A 27481-nucleotide genomic window follows, 5' to 3' on the forward strand; every position below is an offset into this window, starting at 1 on the left:
ACAATGCCAACAATGCAAGGAAGGTGCTTGGTGACTTTACTGCACCTACTCCCGACTTCTATGGGAGAAGCATCTCAATTCCTACCATTGGAGCAAACAACTTTGAGCTTAAGCCTCAATTAGTTTCTCTAATGCAACAGAATTGCAAGTTTCATGGACTTCCATTGGAAGATCCTCATCAGTTCCTAGCTAAATTCTTGCAAATCTGTGACACTGTTAAGACCAATGGGGTTGACCCTGAAGTCTACAGACTTATGCTTTTTCCTTTTGCTGTAAGAGACAGAACAAGGACATGGTTGGATTCACAACCTAAAGAAAGCCTGAACTCTTGGGAAAAGCTAGTCAATGCCTTCTTGGCAAAGTTCTTTCCACCTCAAAAATTGAGCAAGCTTAGAGTGGAAGTCCAAACCTTCAGACAAAAGGAAGGAGAATCCCTCTATGAAGCTTGGGAAAGATACAAGCAATTGATCAGAATATGTCCTTCTGACATGCTTTCAGAATGGAGCATCATAGGTATTTTCTATGATGGTCTGTCGGAACTATCCAAGATGTCATTGGATAGCTCTGCTGGAGGATCTCTTCATCTGAAGAAGATGCCTGCAGAAGCTCAGGAACTCATTGAAATGGTTGCAAATAACCAATTCAAGTAAACTTCTGAAAGGAATCCTGTGAATAATGGGACAAATCAGAAGAAAGGAGTTCTTGAGATTGATAATCTGAATGCCATATTGGCTCGGAATAAAATATTGACTCAGCAAGTCAGTATGATTTCTCAGAGTCTGTTTGGAATGCAAGCAGCAACAGGCAGTACTAAGGAAGCTTCCTCTGAAGAAGAAGTGGTATGCGAAATTGCTACTCAGGTTGTGAATTGTTGTTCGAAATTGATTCACTGGCAATGGCACCAAAAACAGATGCACAGGACCATGGTCTAAACATATCTTCACAACTCCGTATAACTAACCAGCAAGTGCACTGGGTCGTCCAAGTAATACCTTACGTGAGTAAGGGTCGAATCCCCCGGAGATTGTTGGTATGGAGCAGGCTATGGTCACCTTGTAAATCTCAGTCAGGCGGATATGAAACAGTAATGGGTTTTCGAAAATAAATAATAGAATAGGGATAGAGGTACTTATGTAAATCATTGGTAGGAATTTCAGATAAGCGAATGGAGATGCTTTTCGTTCCTCTGAACCTCTGCTTTCCTGCTATCTTCATCCAGTCAGTCTTACTCCTTTCCATGGCTGGCTTTATGTGATACATCACCATTGTCAACGGCTACTTTCGGTCTTCTCTCGGGAAAATGATCCAAATGCCCTGTCACGGCACGGCTAATCGTCTGGAGGCATCACCCTTGTCAATGGCTTCATCTTATCCTCTCAGTGAAAATGATCAACGCACCCTGTCACGGCACGGCTATTCATCTGTCGGTTCTCGATCATGCTGGAATAGGATTTACTATCCTTTTGCGTCTGTCACTAACGCCCCGCAATCGCGAGTTTGGAGCTCGTCACAGTCATTCATTCATTGAATCCTACTCGGAATACCACAGACAAGGTTTAGACCTTCCGGATTCTCTTGAATGCCGCCATCATTCTAGCTTACACCACGAAGATTCTGGTTAGGAGATCTAAGAGATGCTCATTCAGTCTAAGGTAGAACGGAAGTGGTTGTCAGGCACGCGTTCATAGGGAATGATGATGATTGTCACGTTCATCACATTCAGATTGAAGTACGAATGAATATCTTAGAAGCGAAACAAGGTGAATTGAATAGAAAACAGTAGTACTTTGCATTAATCTTTGAGGAACAGCAGAGCTCCACACCTTAATCTATGGAGTGTAGAAACTCTACTGTTGAAAATACATAAGTGAAAGTCCAGACATGGCCAAGAGGCCAGCCCTCAAACGTGATCTAAGATAGCATACAACTGATCAAAGATACCTAATACAATAGTAAAAGGTCCTATTTATAATAAACTAGCTACTAGGGTTTACAGAAGTAAGTAATTGATGCATAAATCCACTTCCGGGGCCCACTTGGTGTGTTCTTGGGCTGAGCTTGAGTGTTGCACGTGTAGAGGTCCTTCTTGGAGTTGAACGCCAGTTTTTGTGCCAGTTTGGGCGTTCAACTCTGGTTTTGGATCCTTTTCTGGCGCTGGACGCCAGATTTGGGCAGAAAGCTGGTGTTGAACGCCATTTTACGTCATCTATTTTTGGCCAAAGTATGGACTATTATATATTTCTGGAAATCCCTGGATGTCTACTTTCCAACGCAATTGGAAGCGCGCCATTTCGAGTTCTGTAGCTCCAGAAAATCCACTTTGAGTGCAGGGAGGTCAGAATCCAACAGCATCAGCAGTCCTTCTTCAACCTCTGAATCTGATTTTTGCTCAAGTCCCTCAATTTCAGCCAGAAAATACCTGAAATCACAGAAAAACACACAAACTCATAGTAAAGTCCAGAAATGTGAATTTAACATAAAAACTAATGAAAACATCCCTAAAAGTAACTAGATCCTACTAAAAACATACTAAAAACAATGCCAAAAAGCGTATAAATTATCCGCTCATCACAACACCAAACTTAAATTGTTGCTTGTCCCCAAGCAATTGAAAATCAAATAGGATAAAAAGAAGAGAATATACTATAAATTCCAAACTATCAATGAAACATAGCTTCAATCATATGAGCGGGACTTATAGCTTTTTGCCTCTTGAATAGTTTTGGCATCTCACTTTATCCATTGAGGTTTAGAATGATTGGCATCTATAGGAACTCAGAGTTCAGATAATGTTATTGATTCTCTTAGTTCAGTATGACGATTCTTGAACACAGCTTCTTTATGAGTCTTGGCCGTGGCCCTAAGCACTTTGTTTTCCAGTATTATTACCGGATACATAAATGCCACAGACACATAATTGGGTGAACCTTTCCAGATTGTGACTCAGTTTTGCTAAAGTCCCCTATTAGAGGTGTCCAGGGTTCTTAAGCACACTCTTTTTTTGCTTTGGACCTTGACTTTAACCGCTCAGTCTCAAGTTTTCACTTGACACCTACACGCCACAAGCATATGGTTAGGGACAACTTGGTTTAGCCGCTTAGACCAGGATTTTATTCCTTTAGGCCCTCCTATCCACTGATGCTCAAAGCCTTGGGATCCTTTTTATTTGCCCTTGCCTTTTGGTTTTAAGGGTTATTGGCTTTTTTCTCTTGCCTCTTGGTTTTAAGAGCTTTTGGCTTTTTCTGCTTGCTTTTGCTTTCTTTTTTTTTTTTCTGCAAGCTTTGTTCTTTGTAGCTTTTTCTTGCTTCAAGAATCATTTTTATGATTTTTCAGATTATCAAATAACATGTCTCCTAGTCATCATTCTTTTAAGAGCCAACATATTTAACATTCTTAAACAACAACTTCAAAAAACATATGCACTGTTCAAGCATACATTCAGAAAACAAGAAGCATTGTCACCACATCAATATAATTAAACTAAGTTCAAGGATAAATTCGAAACTCATGTACTTCTTGTTCTTTTGAATTAAAACATTTTTCATTTAAGAGAGGTGATGGATTCATAGGACATTCATAACTTTAAGACAAAGTTACTACTACTAATGATCATGTAATGAAGACACAAACATAGATAAGCACATAACATAGAAAACGAAAAACAGAAGAAATAAGAACAAGGAATGAATCCACCTTAGTGATGGTGGCGTTTCCTTCTTGAGGAACCAATGATGTCCTTGAGCTCTTCTATGTCTCTTCCTTGTCTTTGTTGCTCCTCCCTCATTGCTTTTTGATCTTCTCTTATTTCATGAAGCATGATGGAGTGCTCTTGATGTTCCACCCTTAGTTGTCCCATATTGGAACTCAATTCTCCTAGGGAGGTGTTGATTTGCTCCCAATAGTTTTGTGGAGGAAAGTGCATTTGAGGCAGCTCCGGGATCTCATGGTGATGAGCTTCATACGCCTCTTGAGCTCCATGAATAGGCTCTCTTGCTTGCTCCATCTTTTTCTTAGTGATGGGCTTGTCCTCTTTAATGAGGACATCTTCCTCTATGTCAATCCCAGCTGAATTGCATAGGTGGCAAATGAGGTGAGGAAAGGCTAACCTTGCCATAGTGGAGGACTTGTCAGCCACCTTGTAGAGTTCTTGAGGTATAATCTCATGAACTTCCACCTCTTCTCCAATCATGATGCTATGGATCATGATGGCCCGGTCTATAGTAACTTCAGACCGGTTGCTAGTGGGAATGATTGAGCATTGAATGAACTCCAACCATCCTCTAGCTACAGGCTTGAGGTCCAATCTTCTTAGTTGAACCGGCTTGCCTTTGGAGTCAATCTTCCATTGAGCTCCTTCTACACATATGTCCATAAGGACTTGGTCCAACCTTTGATTAAAGTTGACCCTTCTAGTGTAGGGGCGTTCATCTCCTTGCATCATGGGCAAGTTAAACGCCAACCTCACATTCTCCGGACTAAAATCTAAGTATTTCCCCCGAACCATTGTAACATAGTTCTTTGGATCCGGGTTCTTACTTTGATCATGGTTCTTGGTGATCCATGCATTAGCATAGAACTCTTGAACCATTAGGATGCCGACTTGTTGGATGGGATTTGTTAGAACTTCCCAACCTCTTCTTTGAATTTCATGTCGGATCTCCGGATACTCATTTCTTTTGAGTTTGAAAGGGACCTCAGGGATCACCTTCTTCTTGGCCACAACATCATAGAAGTGGTCTTGATGGGCTTTGGAGATGAACCTTTCCATCTCCCATGACTCGGAGGTGGAAGCTTTTGTCTTCCCTTTCTCCTTTCTAGAGGATTCTCCGGTCTTAGGTGCCATCAATGGTAATGGAAAAACAAAAAGCTTATACTTTTACCACACCAAACTTAGAATTTTGCTCGCCCTCGAGCAATAAAAGTAAGAATAGATGAAGAAGAAGAAGAAATGGAGGAGAGGGAGAGTGGGAAGTGTTTCGGCCAAGAAGGGTGTAGAGGGGTGTGTTGTGTGAATTTGATGAAGAATGGAGGGCTTTATATAGGTAAGGGAGGGGGGAAAGGTTTCGGCCATATGGGTGGGTTTGGGTGGGAAATTGGTTTTGAATTTTGAAGGTAGGTGGGGTTTATGAGGTAGGTTTATGGGGAAGAGTGGATGGATGTGAGTGGTGAAGAGGTGATGGGGAAGAGAGATTGAGGTGATTGGTAAAGGGTTTTTGGGGAAGGGTGTTTATGGGATTGTGTGAAAGAGGGGTGAGAAGAAGTGAGTGGAGGTAGGTGGGGATCCTGTGGGGTCCACAGATCCTGAGGTGTTTAAGGATTTACAACCTTGCACCACATTAGGCATGTAAAATGCCCTTGCACACAACTCTGGGCGTTCAGCGCCAGGTTGGTGCCCATTTTGGGCGTTCAACGCCCATTTACTAGCCATTTCTAGCGTTGAACGCCAGAACCACGCTTGTTTTGGGCGTTTAGCGCCAGGATGCTGCCCATTTTGGGCGTTCAGCGCCAGAACCATGCTCTGTTCTGGCGTTGAACGCCAGGCAGATGCTCCTCCAGGGTGTGATTTTTCATCTGCTGTTTTTGATTCCGTTTTCAAATTTTATATTTATTTTGTGACTCCACATGATCATGAACCTAATAAAACATGAAAAACAAAAACAAAATTAGATAAATAAACATTGGGTTGCCTCCCAACAAGCGCTTCTTTAATGTCAGTAGCTTGACAGTGGGCTCTCATAGAGCCTCACAGATGTTCAGAGCATTGTTGAAACCCTCCAACACCAAACTTAGAGTTTGGATATGGGAGTTCAACACCAAACTTAGAGTTTGGTTGTGGCCTCCCAACACCAAACTTAGAGTTTGACTGTGGGGGCTTGGGTTGACTCTGCTTTGAGAGAAGCTTTTCATGCTTCCTCTCCATGGTTGTAGAGGGAGATCCTTGAGTTTTAAACACAAGGGAGTCCTCATTCCATTGAAGGACTAGTTCTCCTCTGTCAACATCAATCACAGCTCTTGCTGTGGCCAGGAAAGGTCTTCCTAGGATGATGGATTCATCCTCTTCCTTTCCAGTATCCAGGACTATGAAATCAGCAGGGATGTAAAGGCCTTCAACCTTTACTAATACGTCCTCTACTTGTCCATAAGCCTGTTTTCTTGAATTGTCTGCCATCTCTAATGAGATTTTAGCAGCATGCACCCCATAGATTCCTAGTTTCTCTATTACAGAGAGAGGCATGAGGTTTATTCCTGAACCAAGGTCACACAGAGCCTTAAAGATCATGGTGCCTATTGTACAGGGTATTATGAAATTTCCAAGATCCTGTCTCTTCTGAGGCAATGTCAGTTGATCCAGATCACTTAGTTTATTGATGAACAAGGAAAGTTCAACTTCCCAAGTATCAATGCCAAATAATTTGGCATTCAGCTTCATGATTGCACCAAGAAATTTGGCGGTTTGCTCTTCAGTAACATCCTCATTCTCTTCAGAGGAGGAATACTCATCAGAGCTCATGAAGGGCATAAGGAGGTTCAATGGAATCTCTATGGTCTCTAGATGAGCCTCAGAGTCCTTTGGTTCCTCAGAGGGAAGCTCCTTATTGATCACTGGACGTCCCAGGGGGTCTTCCTCCTTGGGATTTACGTCCTCCTCTCCTTCTTTGGGTTCGGCCATGGTGCTTATTTCAATGGCCTTGCATTCTCCTTTTGGGTTCTCTTCTGTATTGCTTGGTAGAGTACTAGGAGGGATTTCTGTGATCCTCTTGCTCAGCTGGCCCACTTGTGCTTCCAAGTTTCTAGTGGAAGACCTTGTTTCATTCATGAAACTCACAGTGGCCTTGGACAGATCAGAGACTAAGTTTGCTAAATTAGAAGTATTTTGTTCAGAGTTCTCTATCTGTTTCTTCCACCATTATTAAAGCCTTGTTGAGGCTTTTGATCCTTCCATGAGAAATTTGGATGATTTCTCCATGATGAGTTATAGGTGTTTCCATAAGGTTCACCTAAGTAATTCACCTCTGCTATTGCAGGGTTCTCAGGATCATAAGCTTCTTCTTCAGAAGATGCCTCTTGAGTACTGTTGGATGCAGCTTGCATTCCATTCAGACTCTGAGAAATCATATTGACTTGCTGAGTCAATATTTTGTTCTGAGCCAATATGGCATTCAGAGTATCAATCTCAAGAACTCCCTTCTTCATAGGCATCCCATTATTTACGGGATTCCTTTCAGAAGTGTACATGAACTAGTTATTTGCAACAATGTCAATGAGTTCTTGAGCTTCTGCAGGCGTTTTCTTCAGGTGAATGGATCCACCTGCAGAGGTGTCCAATGACATCTTAGATAACTCAGACAGACCATCATAGAATATATCCAGGATGGTCCATTCTGAAAGCATGTCAGAAGGACACTTTTTGGTCAGTCCTTTGTATCTCTCCCAAGCTTCATAGAGGGATTCACCTTCTTTCTGTCTGAAGGTTTGAACATCCACTCTAAGCTTGCTAAGCTTTTGAGGAGGAAAGAACTTGGCTAAGAAAGCCTTGACTAGCTTATCCCAAGAGTTCAGGCTATCCTTAGGTTGAGAGTCCAACCACACTCCAGCTCTGTCTCTTACAGCAAAAGGGAAAAGCATGAGCCTGTAGACTTTAGGATCTACTCCATTAGTCTTAACAATATCACATATCTACATGAATTCAGTTAAGAACTGAAAAGGATCTTCAGATGGAAGTCCATGAAACTTGCAGTTCTGCTGCATTAGAGAAACTAATTGAGGTTTCAGCTCAAAGTTGTTTGCTCCAATGGCAGGAATGGAGATGCTTCTTCCATGTAAATTGGAATTAGGTGCAGTAAAGTCACCAAGCATCCTCCTTGCATTATTATTATTTTCGGCTGCCATCTCCTCTTCCTGTTCGAAAATTTCTGAAAGGTTATCTCTGGATTGTTGTAATTTAGCTTCTCTTAATTTTCTTTTCAGGGTCCTTTTAGGTTCTGGATCTGCTTCAACAAGAATGTTCTTGTCCTTGCTCCTGCTCATATGACAAAGAAGAGGGCACAGAAAAAATAGTAATAATAATATGGATCCTTTATACCACAGTATAGGGATCCCTTTGTGAGTGGAAGAAAAGAGGGAGACAAAGAATGTAATGTAATGGAAGAAACACAACTGTGAGGAGGGTTTAGATGTGAGATGAGATGTTAGTAGATGAATAAATAAATAGAATAAGATGGGAGAGGGAGAATTTTCGAAAATAATTTTTGAAAAAGGGTTAGTGATTTTCGAAAATAGTTTTTGAAAAAGGTTAGTAATTTTCGAAAAATTTTGAAATCAAAAATAAAAATAATTAGTTAATTAAAAAGAAATTTTTGAAAAAGAGGGAAGATATTTTCGAAAATTAGAGAGAGAGAGTTAGTTAGGTAGTTTTGAAAAAGGTAAGAAGCAAACAAAAAGTTAGTTAGTTAGTTGAAACAAATTTTGAAAAGATGAGAGGTTAGGAAGTTAGAAAAGATATTTTGAAATCAAATTTTTTGAAAAAGATAAGATAAGAAGATATATATATATTTTTTTAAAGGATATGATAGAAATTAGTTTTTAAAAAAGATTTGATTTTTAAAATCACAATTAATGACTTGATTCACAAGAAATCACATGATATGATTCTATAACTTAAAGTTTGAATCTTTCTTAACAAGCAAGTAACAAACTTGAAATTTTTGAATCACAACATTAATTGTTAATATTATTTTCGAAAATTTTGATAAAGATAAGAAAAAGATTTTTGAAAAATATTTTGAAAAAGATTTTTGAATTTTTCGAAAATAATGAAAAAGGTATGATTTTTGAAAAAGATTTTGAAAAAGATAAGATTTTCAAATTGAAAATTTGATTTGACTCATAAGAAACAACTAAATTTTAAAAATTTTGAAAAAGTCAATTCAAATTTTCGAATTTGATGAGGAGAAAAAGGGAAAGATATTTTTTTGATTTTTGAATTTTTAATGATGAGAGAGAGAAACAAGAAAAATGATGCAATGCATGAGAATTTTAGATCAAAACATGTAATGCATGCAAGAATGCTATGAATGTCAAGATGAACACCAAGAACACTATGAAGATCATGATGAACACCAAGAACATATTTTTAAAAAATTTTTAATGCAAAGAAAACATACAAGACACCAAACTTAGAAATCTTTAATGCTTAGGCACTAAGAATTCAAGAATGCATATGAAAAACATCATACAACACAAAACATGCAAATGCAAAGATCAAACAAGAAGACTTACCAAGAACAACTTGAAGATCATGAAGAACACTATGAATGCATGAAATTTTTCGAAAAATGCAAGATGCACATGCAAATGACACCAAACTTATAACATGACTCATGACTCAAACAAGAAACACAAAAAATATTTTTGATTTTTATGATTTTCTAATTTTTTTGGATTTTTTTTTCGAAAATTAATTGAAAAAGGAAAATAAGGATTCCAAAATTTTTAATATGAATTCCAGGAATCTTGCAGTGTTAGTCTAAAGCTTCAGTCCAGGAATTAGACATGGCTCACTAGCCAGCCAAGCTTTCAATGAAAGCTCCGGTCCAAAACACTAGACATGGCCAATGGCTAGCCAAGCTTTAGCATGTAAATCAGGAACAGTAGCAGGTGGATTAACAACAACTAGCTTGCTCTTGATAACAAACTGCTGCCTCAGTCCAAATAAATTTAGACATGGCTTTACAGCTAGCCAGGCTTCACATGCTTCATGAAACACTAGAATTCATTCTTAAAAATTTTGAATAAATTTTTGAAAACATTTTTATTATTTTTTTTTCGAAAACAAATGGGAAAATTTTTGAAAGATTTTTGAAAAATTTTTGAAAACAAAACAAAAAAGAAAATTACCTAATATGAGCAACAGGATGAACCGTCAATTGTCCATACTCGAACAATCCCCGGCAACGGCGCCAAAAACTTGGTACGCAAAATTGCTACTCAGGTTGTGAATTGTTGTTCGAAATTGATTCCCTGGCAATGGCACAAAAAACGGATGCACAGGACCATGGTCTAAACATATCTTCACAACTCCGCATAACTAACCAGCAAGTGCACTGGGTCATCCAAGTAATACCTTACGTGAGTAAGGGTCGAATCCCACGGAGATTGTTGGTATGGAGCAGGCTATGGTCACCTTGTAAATCTCAGTCAGGCGGATATGAAACAGTAATGGGTTTTCGAAAATAAATAATAGAATAGGGATAGAGGTACTTATGTAAATCATTGGTAGGAATTTCAGATAAGCGAATGGAGATGCTTTTCGTTCCTCTGAACCTCTGCTTTCCTGCTATCTTCATCCAGTCAGTCTTACTCCTTTCCATGGCTGGCTTTATGTGATACATCACCATTGTCAACAGCTACTTTCGGTCTTCTCTCGGGAAAATGATCCAAATGCCCTGTCACGACACGGCTAATTGTCTGGAGGCATCACCCTTGTCAATGGCTTCATCTTATCCTCTCAGTGAAAATGATCAACGCACCCTGTCACCGCACGGCTATTCATCTGTCGGTTCTCGATCATGCTGGAATAGGATTTACTATCCTTTTGCGTCTGTCACTAACGCCCCGCAATCGCGAGTTTGGAGCTCGTCACAGTCATTCATTCATTGAATCCTACTCGGAATACCACAGACAAGGTTTAGACCTTCCGGATTCTCTTGAATGCCGCCATCATTCTAGCTTACACCACGAAGATTTTGGTTAGGAGATCTAAGAGATGCTCATTCAGTCTAAGGTAGAACGGAAGTGGTTGTCAGGCACGCGTTCATAGGGAATGATGATGATTGTCACGTTCATCACATTCAGATTGAAGTACGAATGAATATCTTAGAAGCGAAACAAGGTGAATTGAATAGAAAACAGTAGTACTTTGCATTAATCTTTGAGGAACAGCAGAGCTCCACACCTTAATCTATGGAGTGTAGAAACTCTACTGTTGAAAATACATAAGTGAAAGTCCAGGCATGGCCAAGAGGCCAGCCTTCAAACGTGATCTAAGATAGCATACAATTGATCAAAGATACCTAATACAATAGTAAAAGGTCCTATTTATAATAAACTAGCTACTAGGGTTTACAGAAGTAAGTAATTGATGCATAAATCCACTTCCGGGGCCCACTTGGTGTGTTCTTGGGCTGAGCTTGAGTGTTGCACGTGTAGAGGTCCTTCTTGGAGTTGAACGCCAGTTTTTGTGCCAGTTTGGGCGTTCAACTCTGGTTTTGGATCCTTTTCTGGCGCTGGACGCCAGATTTGGACAGAAAGCTGGCGTTGAACGCCAGTTTACGTCGACTATTCTTGGCCAAAGTATGGACTATTATATATCGCTGGAAAGCCCTCGATGTCTACTTTCCAACGCAATTGGAAGCGCGCCATTTCGAGTTCTGTAGCTCCAGAAAATCCACTTTGAGTGCAGGGAGGTCAGAATCCAACAGCATCAGCAGTCCTTCTTCAACCTCTGAATCTGATTTTTGCTCAAGTCCCTCAATTTCAGCCAAAAAATATCTGAAATCACAAAAAAATACACAAACTCATAGTAAAGTCCAGAAATGTGAATTTAACATAAAAACTAATGAAAACATCCCTAAAAGTAACTAGATCCTACTAAAAACATACTAAAAACAATGCCAAAAAGCGTATAAATTATCCGCTCATCAAGAAGCTTATGATCCTGAGAACCCAGCAATGGAAGAGGTGAATTACATGGGAGAACCCTATAGAAACACTTATAATTCTTCATAGAGAAATCATCCAAATCTCTCATGGAAGGATCAACACAGACCTCAACAAGGTTTCAACAACAATGGTGGAAGAAACAGGTTTAGCAATAGCAAACCTTTTCCATTATCTTCTCAGCAACAGACAGAGAATTCTAAGCAAAGCCACTCTGACTTAGCAACCATTGTCTCTGATCTAATTAAAACCACTCAAAGTTTCATGACTGAAACAAGGTCCTCCATTAGAAATTTGGAGGCACAAGTGGGTCAGCTGAGTAAGAAAATTACTGAACTCCCTCCTAGTACTCTCCCAAGCAATACAGAAGAGAATCCAAAGAGAGAGTGCAAGGCCATAAACACGTCTCACATGGTCGAACCTGGAGAGGAGGAAGAGGCAGTGATCTCCACTGAGGAAGACCTCAATGGACGTCCACTAACCTCCATGGAGTTCCCTAATGAGGAACCATGGGAATCTGAGGCTCAGACTAAGACCATAGAGATTCCATTAAATTTACTTCTGCCATTCATGAGCTCTAATGAATATTCCTCCTCTGAAGAGGATGAAGATGTTACTGAAGAGCAAGTTGCTAAGTACCTTGGAGCAATCATAAAGCTAAATGCCAGGTTGTTTGGTAATGAGACTTGAGAGGATGAACCTCTATTGCTCATCAAAGAACTGGATAACTTGACTAGGCAGAAATTACCTCTGAAGAGACAAGATCCTGGAAAGTTCTCAATACCTTGTACCATAGGCACCATGACCTTTGAGAAGGCTCTGTGTGACCTAGGGTCAAGCATAAACCTCATGCCTCTCTCTGTAATGGAGAAGCTAGGGATCATTGAGGTACAAGCTATAAGAATCTCACTGGAGATGGCAGACAATTCAAAGAAACAGGTTTATGGACTTGTAGAGGATTTCTTGGTAAAGGTTGAAGACCATTACATCCCTGCTGATTTCATAATCTTAGAGACTGGGAAGTGTATGGATGGATCCATCATCCTTGGCAGACCCTTCCTAGCCACAGCAAAAGCTGTGATTGATGTTGACAGAGGAGAATTGATCATTCAAGTGAATGGAGACTCCCTTGTGTTTAAAGCTCAAGGATATCCCTCTGTCACCATGGAGAGGAAGCATGAAGAGCTTCTCTCAATACAGAGTCAAACAGAGCCCCCACAGTCAAACCCTAAGTTTGGTGTTGGGAGGCCACAACCAAACTTTAAGTTTGGTGTTGAACCCCCATATTCAAACTCTAAGTTTGGTGTTGGGAGGTTCCAACATTGCTCTGAATATCTATGAGGCTCCATGAGAGCCCACTGTCAAGCTATTGACATTAAAGAAGCGCTTGTTGGGAGGCAACCCAATCTTTAACTTATCTATGTTAAATTTCTCTTTTCTTTTGTTATTTTATATTTTCTGTGGGTTGATGATCATGTGGAGTCACAAAAACAATTGAAAAATAAAAAATAGAAGGAAAAACAGAATGAAAAATAGAACACCCTGGGGGAGAAACTTATTGGCGTTTAAACGCCAGTAAGGGTAGCAGAATGGGCGTTAAACGCCCAGTCTGGCACCATTCTGGGTGTTTAACACCAGAAATGGGCACCAGACTGGTGTTTAACGCCAGTAATGGGCAAGAAGCTGGCGTTAAATGCCAGAAATGGGTAGCAGCCTGGCATTTAACGCCAGGATTGGCAGCAAGGGGTGTTTTACACGCCACATGGTGCAGGGATGAGAAATCCTTGACACCTCAGGATCTGTGGACCCCACAGGATCTCCACCTACCCCACCTCTCTCTCCTCTTCACCCATTCACCAATCACCTCAATACCTCTTCTCCAAAAACCCCTCACCTATCAAATCCCACCATTCTCTTCACCACTCACATCCATCCTTCATAAAACCCCACCTACCTCACAATTCAAATTCAAACCACTTTCCCACCCAAATCCACCCATAATGGCCGAACCATACCCCCCTCTCCACTACTATATAAACCCATCTTAACTCCTTCATTTTCACACAACCTAAACACTACTTCTCCCCCTTGGCCGAAACACAAAGCCCCCTCCATCTCCTCTATTTCTTCTTCTTCTACTCTCTTCTTTCTTCTTTTGCTCGAGGACGAGCAAACCTTCTAAGTTTGGTGTGGTAAAAGCTAAAGTTTTTTGTTTTACCATAACCATTTATGGCACCAAAGGCCGGAAAAACCTCTAGAAAGAGGAAAGGGAAGGCAAAAGCTTCCACCTCCGAGTCATGGGAGATGGAGAGATTCCTCTCAAGGGTGCATCAAGACCACTTCTATGAAGTTGTGGCCAAGAAGAAGGTGATCCCCGAGGTCCCTTTTAAGCTCAAAAAGGGCGAATATCCGGAGATCCGACATGAGATCCGAAGAAGAGGTTGGGAAGTTCTTACCAACCCCATTCAACAAGTCGGAATCTTAATGGTTCAAGAGTTCTATGCCAATGCATGGATCACTAAGAACCATGATCAAAGTGTGAACCCGGACCCCAAGAATTGGCTTACAATGGTCCGAGGGAAATACTTAGATTTTAGTCTAGAAAATGTAAGGTTGGCATTCAACTTGCCCATGATGCAAGGAGATGCACACCCATACACTAGAAGGGTCAACTTTGATCAAAGGTTGGACCAAGTCCTCATGGACATCTGTGAAGAGGGCGCTCAATGGAAGAGAGATTCAAGAGGGAAGCCAGTTCAACTAAGAAGGCATGACCTCAAGCCCGTGGCTAGGGGATAGTTTGAGTTTATCCAACGCTCAATCATTCCTACTAGCAACCGATCTGAAGTTACTATAGACTAGGCTATCATGATTCATAGCATCACGATTAGAGAGGAAGTAGAAGTTCATGAGGTTATATCCCAAGAACTCTACAAAGTGGCGGATAAGTCCTCCACTGTGGCAAGGTTAGCCTTCCCTCATCTCATTTGTCACCTCTGCAATTCAGCCGGAATTGACATAGAGGAAGATATCCTCATTGATGAGGACAAGCCCATCACTAAGAAAAGGATGGAGCAAACAAGAGATCCCACTCATGGACAAGAGCATGAGAAAACTTCTCATCATGAAATCCCTGAGATACCTCAAGGGATGCATTTTCCTCCACAAAACTATTGGGAGCAAATCAACACCTCCCTAGGAGAATTAAGTTCCAACATGGGACAACTAAGGGTGGAGCACCAAGAGCATTCCATCCTCCTCCATGAAATTAGAGAAGACCAAAGAACCATGAGAGAGGAGCAACAAAGGCAAGGAAGAGACATTGAGGAGCTCAAGCACTCCATAAGATCTTCAAGAGGAAGAACAAGCCGCGATCACTAAGGTGGACCCGTTCTTTAATTTCCTTGTTCTTTATTTTCCAGTTTTTCAAATTTTTATGCTTATGTTTATTTATGTTTGTGTCTTTATTACATGATCATTAGTGTCTAAGTGTCTATACCTTAAAGTTATGAAAATGAATCCATCACCTTTCTTAAATGAAAAATGTTTTTAATTGAAAAAGAAAAAGAAGTGCATGAATTTCAAATTTTAAAACAGTTTAATTATTTTGATGTGGTGGCAATACTATTATTTTTCTGAATGAATGCTTGAACAGTGCATATTTTTGAATTTGATTGTTTATGAATGTTAAAATTGTTGGCTCTTGAAAGGATGATGGGAAAAGGAGAAATGTTATCTGATGATCTGAAAAATCATAAAATTGATTCTTGAAGCAAGAAAAAGTAGTGAAAAGCTTGCAAAAAAAAAGGGATATATGCGGAAAAAAAAAGAAGAAAAGAAAGAAAAAGAAAAACAAGCAGAAAAAGCCAATACCCCTTTAAACCAAAAGGCAAGGGTGATAAAAAGGATCCAAGGCTTTGAGAATCAGTGGATAGGAGGGCCCACAGGAATAAAATCCTGGCCTAAGCGGCTAAACCAAGCTGTCCCTAACCATGTGCTTGTGGCGTGAAGGTATCAAGTAAAAACTTGAGACTGAGTGGTTAAAGTCGAGGTCCAAAGCAAAAAGAAGAGTGTGCTTAAGAACCCTGTACACCTCTAATTGGGGACTCTAGCAAAGCTGAGTCACAATCTGAAAAGGTTCACCCAGTTATGTGTCTGTGGTATTTATGTATCCGGTGGTAATACTGGAAAACAAAGTGCTTAGGGCCACGGCCAAGACTCATAAAGTAGCTGTGTTCAAGAATCAACATACTTAACTAGGAGAGTCAGTAACACTATCTGGATTCTGAGTTCCTATAGATGCCAATCATTCTGAACTTCAAGGAATAAAGTGAGATGCTAAAACTGTTCAGAAGCAAGAAGCTAAAAGCCCCGCTCATCTAACTAATACTGATCTTCATAGATATTTTTGGAATTCATTGTATATTCTCTTCTTTTTATCCTATTTGATTTTCAGTTGCTTGGGGACAAGCAACAATTTAAGTTTGGTGTTGTGATGAGCGGATAATTTATACGCTTTTTGGCATTATTTTTAGTATGTTTTTAGTATATTTTAATTAGTTTTTATTATATTTTTATTAGTTTTTAAATAAAAATTACTCTTCTAGACTTTACTATGAGTTTGTGTGTTTTTCTGTGATTTCAGGTATTTTCTGGCTGAAATTGAGGGACCTGAGCAAAAATCTGATTCAGAGGCTGAAAAAGGACTGCAGATGCTGTTAGATTCTGACCTCCTTGCACTCAAAGTGGATTTTCTGGAGCTACAAAAGCTTAATTGGCGCGCTCTTAATTGTGTTGGAAAGTAGACATCCTGGGCTTTCCAGCAATATATAATAGTCCATACTTTGCCCGAGATTTGATGGCCCAAACAGGCATTCCAAGTTAGCTCAAGAATTCTGGCGTTTAACTCCAAAACTGGCACAAAAGCTGGAGTTAAACGCCCAAACTAGCACAAAAGCTGGCGTTTAACTCCAAGAAAAGTCTCTACACATGGAAGCTTCAATGCTCAGCCCAAGCACACACCAAGTGGGCCCGGAAGAAGATTTCTGCATTAATTACTGATTTCTGTAAACCCTAGGCTACTAGTTCTCTATAAATAGGACCTTATACTATTGTATTTTCATCTTTGGACATCTTTGGATGTTTAGTCCCTAGACCTTGGAGGCTGGCCATTCGGCCATGCTTACACCATTATCACTTTTGTATTTTCAACGGTGGAGTTTCTACACACCATAGATTAAGGTGTGGAGCTCTGCTGTTCTTCATGAATTAAAACAAAGTACTATTGTTTTTCTATTCAACTCAAGTCTATTTCTTCTCCAAGATATTCATTCGCACCCAAGAACATGATGAATGTGATGATTATGTGACACTCATCACCATTATCACCTATGAACGCGTGACTGACACCCACTTCCGTTCTACATGCAAATAAGCTTGAATGTGTATCTCTTGGGTTTCTAATCTAAGATTGGAACCTTCGTGGTATAGGCTAGAATTATTGGCGGTCATTCTTGAGATCCGGAAAGTCTAAACCTTGTCTGTGGTTTTCCGAGTAGGATCTAGGAAGGGATGAATGTGACGAGCTTCAAACTCGCGATTGTTGGGCGTGTGACAGACGCAAAAGGATCAATGGATCCTATTCCAACATGATCGAGAACCGACAGATGATTAGCCGTGCGGTGACAGCGCATTTGGAACGTTTTCACTGAGAGGACGGGAAGTAGCCATTGACAATGGTGATGCCCAACATAAAGCTTGCCATAGAAAGGAGTATGAATGATTGGAAGAAGGCAATAGGAAAGCAGAGGTTTAGGAGGAACAAAGCATCTTCATACGCTTATCTGAAATTCCAACCAAAGAATTACATAAGTATCTCTATCTTTATTTTATGTTTTATTCATCTTTTAATTATCAATTCTTCATCACCATCTGAATTCGCCTGACTGAGATTTACAAGGTGACCATAGGTTGCTTCAAGCCGACAGTCTCCGTGGGATCGACCTTTACTCACGTAAGGTTTATTACTTGGATGACCCAGTGCACTTGCTGGTTAGTTGTGCGGAATTGTGACAAAGTGTGATTCATGTTTAAGAGCTCCAAGTCCTTTGGCACCATTGTTGATGATCACAATTTCGCATATCAGCGATTAATTTTATAAAATTTCTTTATTAAACAGAAATCCGATCGTCAAAATGGCGCCGTTGCCGGGGAATTGCAAACGTGTGCCTTATTATTGGTTATTGTAAATATTTACTTTTAAATTGATTTTTTCGAAAAAAAAATTCAAATTTTTATTTTAAATTTTTATCTTATCTTATCTTAGTTTTAAATTTCAAAATTCAAATATTTTCTTTTCAAAAATCATATCTTTTTCAAAATCTTACCTTATCTTATTTCAAATTCAAATTTCAAATTTCAATTAAATTCCAAAATTCAAAATTTAAATTTAAAATTTTAAAAATCAAACCTTTTTCAAAATTTAAATCTTTTTCAAATATTTATCTTTTATTGTTGACTTTTTCAAAATTCAAATTTCAAAATTCAAATTTCAAAATTTAAAATTCAAAATTTAATTTTCAAATTCAAAAATTTAAAATTCAAAACCTTCTAATTTAAAAACTTATCTTCTCTTACCTAACTTATCTTATCTTTTCTAATCTTAAAATCAAATCTTTTTCAAACCTTTTCTCTTATTTATTTTATTTTATTTTATTTTCCTTTGCTTGTTTTTTTGTTTTTTTTTTTTAATTTTTATTAGTTACTATGAGTTCTCACCCCGTCGTTTTGAGTTTGGTTCCAATGTTGTTGTAAGGAATGGAAGCAATAACAGGAACATGCATCAAGGTCAAAACAATCAAAGATGGAAGGAGCCACAAGGATCTGATCAACCCTTTAGGCAACAACACCCTCCAAGATATCATGGACCACGACCATTCCACAATGCATGTCAAGACAATGGTTATGGTGGACCCTTTCATGACAACCAACACCCACCAAACTACTATGGTCAGCAGCCATTCCGAGGTGCGTACCAAGATGATAGATATGGTGTATCCCCCTGTAGTTATCAGCAAGTCCCATCATATGCCTATGAAACACCTCCTCAACATAGCTATGAACCACCATACTCACAAGCCAACTATCACCAAATACCCCCATATGACCCTAACCCTTACCCACCCCAATTCCAATCCAATTACTCCCAAGAACCACCACTTCCATATGCACCATGTCCATATCCATCAACCCAAGAACCAAGGGAGCAATTCAAGGAAACAGTGGAAAAATTTCATGCAACCCTTCACCAATTGAATCAAACAATAAATCGATTGCCTTCCCGACGTTCGGACACTCAAGAAATCCCCATGGCTTCATGTGGACAATCTAATGATGAACGTAGCATGAAGGAGATATTAGAAACTCCAGTGGACAGTACGGAGCATGACTTTGTACTGGAACAAGTGGAGGAAGCTGTAATTATCGAAGAAGAAGAATTGTTTGAAGACTTAGGAGATGCTGAACCTCCATGGGAAAGTCAAGTTATAGAGCCTCCTTCAAAGACATTTGAAATTGATGTTGAGGAGGGTGTACAACCTCCAAGGCATATCATGGTTGAAGACTTTGAAGGGGTTGATCAAGAGATGGATTCAATCATTGAGGAATTCTTATCTACAATTGAACCCTCTCCCATTGGACTTGACATGGAGATTAAAGAAGAAGAAGGATGATGAGACGCAGAAGCTGGTGAATTAAAAATTATTAAAATGGTTACGTTGCAAGTATAGTTCTTAACTCACCGAAAATCTGCCTATCAATTTAGAAATATGTCACAGAGAGTTAAATTAAAAATTACTGGGAGTTTTAAGTCCCAGGTCGTCTCCCAACGAGTTGCAGAAAAGTGTGCTATCTTATTAATCAGATGTTCCAAGAAGTTGAGCTAAGTAAATTGGAATGTAAATTGAGAAAATTTAAATAATATGAATAAAAGCCTTGACTGGGAGTTGATTGGTTGGAATTTCTACTATTGATGGAGTGATTGTAAGATTAATTTATAATTAATGGTTGTTCTGTTTGGTTATCCTTTACTAGGTAAGGGAAAGTCAAACAAGTTGGAATGCCAGATCTGTTCACAAGTTGCAACCCACTTAGTTCAAAGGGATTGGCGTTGGTGACAGGATAGCAATCTAACATTTAACCCAATTACAAATTTTTCCTTCAATCCTTCCAACTCAAGAGTTCCTTTTAATCAACTCCCCATCAAGTAAAGAAACTACTCACACATTGTAAATAATAAATCCATAGCACATGAAAGGGATTAAAAGAAAACATGATTATTGGAATTGAAATTGAATTAAAAAGAAATAATCCTTGCATTAATTAATCATAAAAGTATTCAAATAAGAAAATTGAACAAAACAAAGAACATGGAAGAATAAAACCAAGTTGAGAAAACGAACTAGAATGACGAAGTCTTGATGAGGAAATAACTCTTCTCAATGTTCCAATGCTAAGACCAATTGAAAATTAAAATTCTAAAACCTAGAGAGAAAAACCTCAGAGAGTCAAACTAGATCTAAAACTGTCTCTAAATGAATGTATTATTTGTTTCTGCATATTCTCTGACTCTAGTCTGCTGTTCCAGGCCGAGAACTGGGTCGAAATAGGGTCCAAAATTGCCCCCAGCGAATTCTGCAGATTATGCAGATCGCACATGTCACGCAATCGCGTCATCCATGCGGACGCGTCATTCGCGCTTTTCCTTGCCACGCGTTCGCGTCGTCCACGCTACCGCGTCGCCAGAGCTTTTCCAATCCGCGCGGCCGCGTGAGCCATGCGGCCGCGTCACTGCGATTTGCTCTCCTTCGCGCGGTCACGTGAGTCATGCGACCGCGTCACTTCTCGCTGGTTATCTCCTCAAATTCTTGTGTTTCTTCCATTTTTGCTAGCTTCGTTTCTAATCTCCAACTCATTTATGCCCTGTAAAATCTAAAACACTCAACACACAGATCACGGCATCGAATGGAATAAAGGAGAATAAATAATTAAAGTCTCTAGGAAGCAGTTTTCAAACATGTAATAAATTCAGGAAGGAAATCTAAATGCATGCTAATTTAATGAATAAGTGGGTAAGGATCATGATAAAACCACACAATTAAACACTATAAATCATAAAATAGTGGTTTATCAACCTCCCCATACTTAAATATTAGCATGTCCTCATGCTTAATTGAAGGAGATAAGAAAATGAGCATGAACATGTAGAAACTCATGAAATGCAATGCAAGCCTATATGTATATAAATAAATGCAACTATATGATTCTTGTCCACTTGATCAAAACTAAATAAGATCTTTAAAACAATTACAAATCAAATTTCACTAATTTTATCATTACACAATAAAACAGATAAAAGTGCAAGAAGATAGCTCGTGAAAGCAGGGAACATGAAAATTCAAGCATTGAACCCTTACTGATAATGTATGTACGCTCTAATCTCTAGTGTATAGGGTGATCACTCTATCCTTCTCTAATCATGCTTTCTAACTTTTGTTCTTCTCCTAACCAATCAACAACAGTTAATATACCAATGCAAACATCGTGAGGTCTTTTCAAGGTCGTAATGGGGCTAAGGTAAAGGTAAGGATGTATATATATATAAGGCTAAGTGAGCTAACAAAGTGAATCTTTGATTAGTCTAAGATCTCACCTAACATATACATACTCTATACAAGTTTAAAATCATACCTAGCTACCCATAATTCCCTCTTTTGTATGATTCCCATACTCATGTACCAATTTTTTTTTCTTTTTGATTTATCACATGTGCATTGATTAACATTAACATTGGGATAATTTTTGTCCCCTTATTTATTTTATATAATAATAATAATAATTATTATTATTATTATTATTATTATTATTATTATTATTATTATTATTATTATTATTATTATTATTATTATTATTATTATTATTATTATTATTATAAAAGCAAACATAACGTATCAATGCACATAGATTCTTCATTATTTTCTAATTTGGTTTTTCTTTTCATGAGTAGGTTCCAAATTCCCAATATTCAAATAAATTAAATACATTCCCTTATTACCCAATGTTCCCACACTTTAGTTGATACACAATTTCTATCTTAAGCTAACCAAAGATTCACTTGGGATTTTTAATTTGTTTTTCTGCTTAAGGCTAGTAATGTGGTTATAGAACAAGAGGGGATTAAAAGCTCAAGGGGCTAACAAAGGTGATGTAAAAGGTAGGCTTATTTAGGATAAGTGAGTTAATAACAAATAATGGCCTCAATCATGTGCAAGCATGTGAATATAATAAATATTGGACATATAAGATAAAACAAAATATAGATTACAATCATAGAGAAGTAAACACACAAGAATGAAATAATTATGGTTAAATAATGTAACCATATATAAAGGCTCAAATCTTTCACAGGTTGTGTGTTCTTTAACTCAAATATCATGTTCCAAATACAACTCAAGCAAATTTATCATAAGAATTTTGAAAAATTAGTGAAATTTTGTTCCAAAGATAGATTTTAAAAGAAACTTATTGTCTTTTCAGTCAAGTAGAACATGCATGCAACTATCCTAACTTATGCAATTTATTCTATTCTATAAAGGAAAGAAAATCTAACTAAAATATCCTGATTATTGGTGCTAGCGAAGAGAAATTACCTCTGGAAGTCAGGTACTGACCGACCTCCCCACACTTAAGGCTTTGCACCGTCTTCGGTGCCATCTGTCAGGAATAGGGGTGGGCTGGTAGCAGTATCTCCATCATCGGGACCGTCATGGCTCCCTGTGCTAGTAAAGAAAGTGGAATCCGGGGTATCTGAGTCTCTAAAGTGTCCCTTGAGTAGCTCCTTGAGGTGTTTGAATCGGTGCTCGTTACGGCGCTCTCTCATCTTTGCTTTCTGTTCTTGCCGATCCAACCGTTTGATTATCTGCCGGAGCAATTTCTCAGTTGTAGATGCTTGTGGTGTTGAAGAAGGATTATCTTCAACTGGAGCAGTAGGAAGGCTTGTAGTGGCTGCTGAGAGTCTGAGGTATTTCCCGTTAGGGACATACTGATCATCCCGTGGAAGCACGGCTTTGGTGTCCCCAGCTCTGTAGGAGACTCCGGCTGCTGAGACAATATTTGAGACCAAGGCGGGGAAAGGTAAGTTGCCCGCAATTTGTACGTGTTCCATAGCATTCCGGATATGTCTTGAGAGATTCAGAGGTTGGTCTGTAAGGATGCACCATAGTAGAACAGCCATGTCCGCAGTGAAGGAGGACTCATGAGTGCTCGGAAAGACGTAATGGGACATGATCTGTGCCCATACGCGAGCCTCCAAGGTAAGTACTGAAGCCAAGATTCCCTTAGGGCGGGTACGGTGGTATCCGTAGATCCAACGGCTGTCAGGTGCTGCGATGATTCCGAGAACGGAGTCCCAGTCAAATTGGTATCTCTGGCGCTGAAGGGTGGCTTCTTGAAAAGCGTCCATTCCTACTGGAATAGGGGGAAGACTCAGAGCTTGCTGAATGGCCTCTTCTGTGATGGGGACTTGCTTCTGCCGGACATAAACAGACTGCAGGGTCGGCATGTAGAAGTTGGAGTAGAACTCAACTACCCAAGAAAGATTGACCTGCCTTGGCTGTCTCCGTAGGAAACCCCATTGTCTTCACTCAATTTGCGGCTCAACAAAGGTGGCAATATTGGATGGGAGGATAAGAAGGTATTCATTGTTATAGTTCCTTTCTGCCAGGATAGGGAACATCTGCTCACAGTAGCGATTGGAAAATCGCACAGCGTCCTTTGCTGGAAAGGCTTTCTCCTTTTCGTCAACCTTTATTATCCTCTTGACTCATTTTGTTGAGGGCTTGACTGCGGTGGAAGAAGGCTCTGCCACTAATGCTCTTTTAGTTCCTCTTCTTGCTGGTGGTTTGGAAGTTGCTTTCTCTTTTCCTTTCTTGGTGGCCATCCTGAAAGAAGGGAAGAGAAAGAAAATTAAATTTAAAGAGATATACAGCAAGAAAGGAAACGGAAAAGAGGGTGATGGATGCACATTAAGATATGCTGACATTATCACATGCTCGCGAGTACATATGAGAAGCCAACAATGGAAAATAGCTAGTGCATATAAAGACAATTGAATGTAAGGTGTTTATTGGCATGCTGGCAAAGGGCATGAGTAGCATAGACCAAGCAATACTTTGTAACAAACCATCACGTTTGTATTGACAATTAAATTCAATTAATATAATAATAAGGAGAATTTGTGAAAAGCAAGCATTGAATAGTAGAGTAAAGTAATGTAGAAAAGTGCATAGGGCTATATAGGCTTTTTCACAAACACATGGCATGCATGGTAAATAAGATATAAAAAGTATAAAATTGAACATGCAAGCAATCCCTTAAAAATAATAATAATTGTCAAATAAATTGTAACAAGTCACAAGCATATAATGAGGGATAATGACTAAAAAAAAAGTTTCTAGCACCATGTAAAAAGGGAAAGAAGAAGATGAAAAATAAAATAAAAAAATGAAAAGAAAGAGAAAAGAAAAAAAAGAAAATAAAAAAATATATAACATTATAAGAATGATGGAAAAGAGAAGAAGGAAGAAGAAAGTAAAACCTTGTTAATGGTGGTGAGAGGGATAGAGAGTGAAAGGTGAGATAGAAGGGGGAAGGGAGAAGGAAGAAATAAGGAGGAAAAAGAAAAATTAGGATTTGGGGGAGAGGAAGATAAGATATGTGGCAATTTTAGGTTGAGCTGTGCGGCGCATGCGACGCGGCCGCGTGGGGCACGCGTTCGCGTGGGTGCGCGTCAGGTAAGGGGATGCGATCGCGTCGCTCACGCGGTCACGTGACCCATGTTACGCTGCTAGCGCGAGTGCAGCCTCGCTCCAACACAACTCTCTGTTCAATTTAATTTAATTGCCAAATTGGGGTGACGCGACCGCGTGGGTCACGCGACCGCGTGAGGGTGCGTCAGAAAATAGATGACGCGGCCGCGTCGGTGACGCGGTCGCGTGACAAGGATTGTGCTTCCAACACCAATCCAGCATCACGCTCGCACAAAATGTTGATGTGCACCCTTTTACGTCGAAAACTCAGGACACGCGGCCGCGTGGGGCACGCGGTCGCGTGGGAGGCCATGATTCCCATGCGACGCGAACGCGTCAGCGACGCGGTCGCGTGGGTCAATTTGTGCCATTGGCACGCCTCCAGCCATGCTCCAGCCGGACTCTCTGTTCATTTACTTGTTTTCTCCACCCCTTTGCGATGCGGACGCGTCGCTGGTGCGATCGCGTTGCGTGGCAAAAAATATATATATATATATATATATATATATATTTTAATGAAATATAAAGACATGTAAATGAAAGAGCACGAAAGCACTAATAAAGAGAAGAGTTATGAAAGAAGAAAAACTAAAAGTGAAGAAAAGAACGATCATACTGCGGTGGGTTGTCTCCCACCAAGCACTTTGCTTTAACGTCCGTAAGTTGGACGCTCCACTAGCGCAATCTGCTGCGATGTGGGGATCTTCCAAGCGGAAGATCTCTAGCTCTTTATTTTTCTGCACCTTCTCACCATGGTACAGCTTCAGGCGTTGGCCATTAACCTTAATAAGTTCAGAGCTTGAAGGATGGCTTAGGTGATAAACTCCATACGGTTTAGCCTTCTCTACTCTGTATGGACCTTCCCATTTTGATCTCAACTTACCGGGCATAAGCCTTAGTCGAGATTTGTAAAGGAGGACAAAATCTCCAGGTTGGAACTCTTTCTTTTTGATGTTTTGATCATGCATAGCCTTCATCTTTTCCTTGTATATTCTGGAGTTCTCATAAGCTTCTAGGCGAAGGTTCTCTAGTTCCTGCAGTTGCAACTTCCTTTCAGCTCCGGCATTCTCAATTCCCATGTTGAACTCCTTGACTGCCCAGAAGGCTCTGTGTTCTATTTCAACTGGTTGATGACAAGCTTTTCCATAAACCAAGCGGAAGGGACTCATCCCAATGGGTGTCTTGTATGCTGTTCTATATGCCCACAGTGCATCTTGTAGCCTGGTGTTCTAGTCTTTTCTATGAGGTTTTACTATCTTTTGCAAGATACACTTAATTTCTCTGTTCGACACTTCGGCTTGCCCATTAGTTTGGGGATGGTAAGCGGTTGCAACTTTATGGATTATCCCATGCTTCTTCATCAATCCTGTTAGTCTCCTGTTACAAAAATGGGTGCCTTGATTGCTCACGATCGCTCGTGGTGATCCAAAGCGACATATAATATGGTTTCTCACAAAAGAAACAACAGTGTTAGCATCATCAGTGCGGGTAGGAATTGCTTCCACCCATTTGGAAACATAATCCACAGCTAACAATATATAAAAATATCCATTAGAATTTGGAAATGGACCCATGAAGTCAATGCCCCAAACATCAAAAATTTCACAGAAGAGCATATATTGTTGAGGCATCTCATCCCTCCTGGATATATTACCAAATTTCTGGCATGGGGGGCAAGATTTACAAAACTCAGCAGCGTCTCTAAAAAGAGTAGGCCACCAGAATCCGCAGTCTAAGATCTTTCTAGCTGTTCTTTGAGGGCCAAAATGTCCTCCACTCTCAGATGAGTGACAGGCCTCTAAAATGGACTGGAATTCTGATTGAGGCACACAACGTCTAATTATCTGGTCAGCCCCACATCTCCATAAATATGGGTCATCCCATATATAATATTTAGACTCACTTTTCAGCTTGTCTCTTTGATGTTTAGAAAAATGTGGAGGAAATGTGCGGCTAACTAAATAATTAGCAACAGGTGCATACCAAGGGATTACCTCAGATACTGCTTGCAGGTTGTCAAAGGGAAAATTATCATCTATAGGAGTAGAATCATCCTTAATATGTTCAAGGCGACTCAAGTGGTCTGCTACTAAATTCTGATTACCACTCCTATCCTTTATTTCTAAATCAAATTCTTGTAACAGTAGTATCCAACGTATAAGTCTTGGTTTGGATTCCTTTTTAGCTAATAGATACTTTAGAGCTACATGGTCCGAATACACTACTACTCTAGTACCAAGTAAATAAGCTTGGAATTTATCCAGAGCAAAAACAATAGCAAGAAGCTCTTTCTCAGTAGTAGTATAATTGGACTGGGCAGTGTCTAAAGTCTTAGACGCATAGGCAATAACAAAAGGATCCTTACCTTCACGTTGAGCCAGCGCTGCTCCTACTGCATGGTTGGAAGCATCACACATGATTTCAAACGGTTGACTCCAGTCTGGTCCTCTCACAATTGGGGCTTGAGTTAGAGCAGTCTTCAGCTTATCAAACGCTTGTTTGCAATCCTCACTGAACTCGAACTCAATATCCTTCTACAGTAATCTGGATAAGGGAAGTGCCACCTTACTAAAGTCCTTAATAAATCTCCTGTAGAAACCTGCATGGCCAAGGAACGAACGGACTTCCCACACAGAAGAGGGGTAAGGTAAACTAGAAATAACATTCACCTTTGCTGGGTCTACAGAAATGCCATTATTTGATACCACATGTCCTAATATAATCCCTTGTTTTACCATAAAGTGACATTTTTCGAAATTCAATACAAGGTTTGTATTAACACATCTATCTAATACTCGAGATAATCCATCTAAGAAAAGGCTAAAAGAATCACCATAAACACTAAAATCGTCCATAAAAACTTCCATACAGTCCTCAATAAGATCAGAGAAAAGACTCAT

The 27481-nt window shown here is 39.6% G+C and overlaps 2 non-coding genes across 2 annotated transcripts; one reads left to right on the forward strand and one right to left on the reverse strand.

Annotated features, from left to right (window-relative positions):
- Positions 1 to 386: 386 nt before the first annotated feature.
- LOC148550871 (small nucleolar RNA R71) lies at positions 387 to 494 on the reverse strand. The gene has a single exon (XR_015893660.1). It is a non-coding gene; the product is annotated as a small nucleolar RNA R71 (small nucleolar RNA).
- Positions 495 to 7386: 6892 nt separating this feature from the next.
- On the forward strand, positions 7387 to 7494 carry LOC148550872 (small nucleolar RNA R71). The gene has a single exon (XR_015892689.1). It is a non-coding gene; the product is annotated as a small nucleolar RNA R71 (small nucleolar RNA).
- The last annotated feature ends 19987 nt before the right edge of the window (positions 7495 to 27481 follow it).

This window comes from Arachis ipaensis, chromosome B7, assembly GCF_059453495.1.
Source record: "Arachis ipaensis isolate K30076 ecotype BB chromosome B7, ASM5945349v1, whole genome shotgun sequence".
In the NCBI taxonomy this organism is placed as follows: domain Eukaryota; kingdom Viridiplantae; phylum Streptophyta; class Magnoliopsida; order Fabales; family Fabaceae; genus Arachis; species Arachis ipaensis.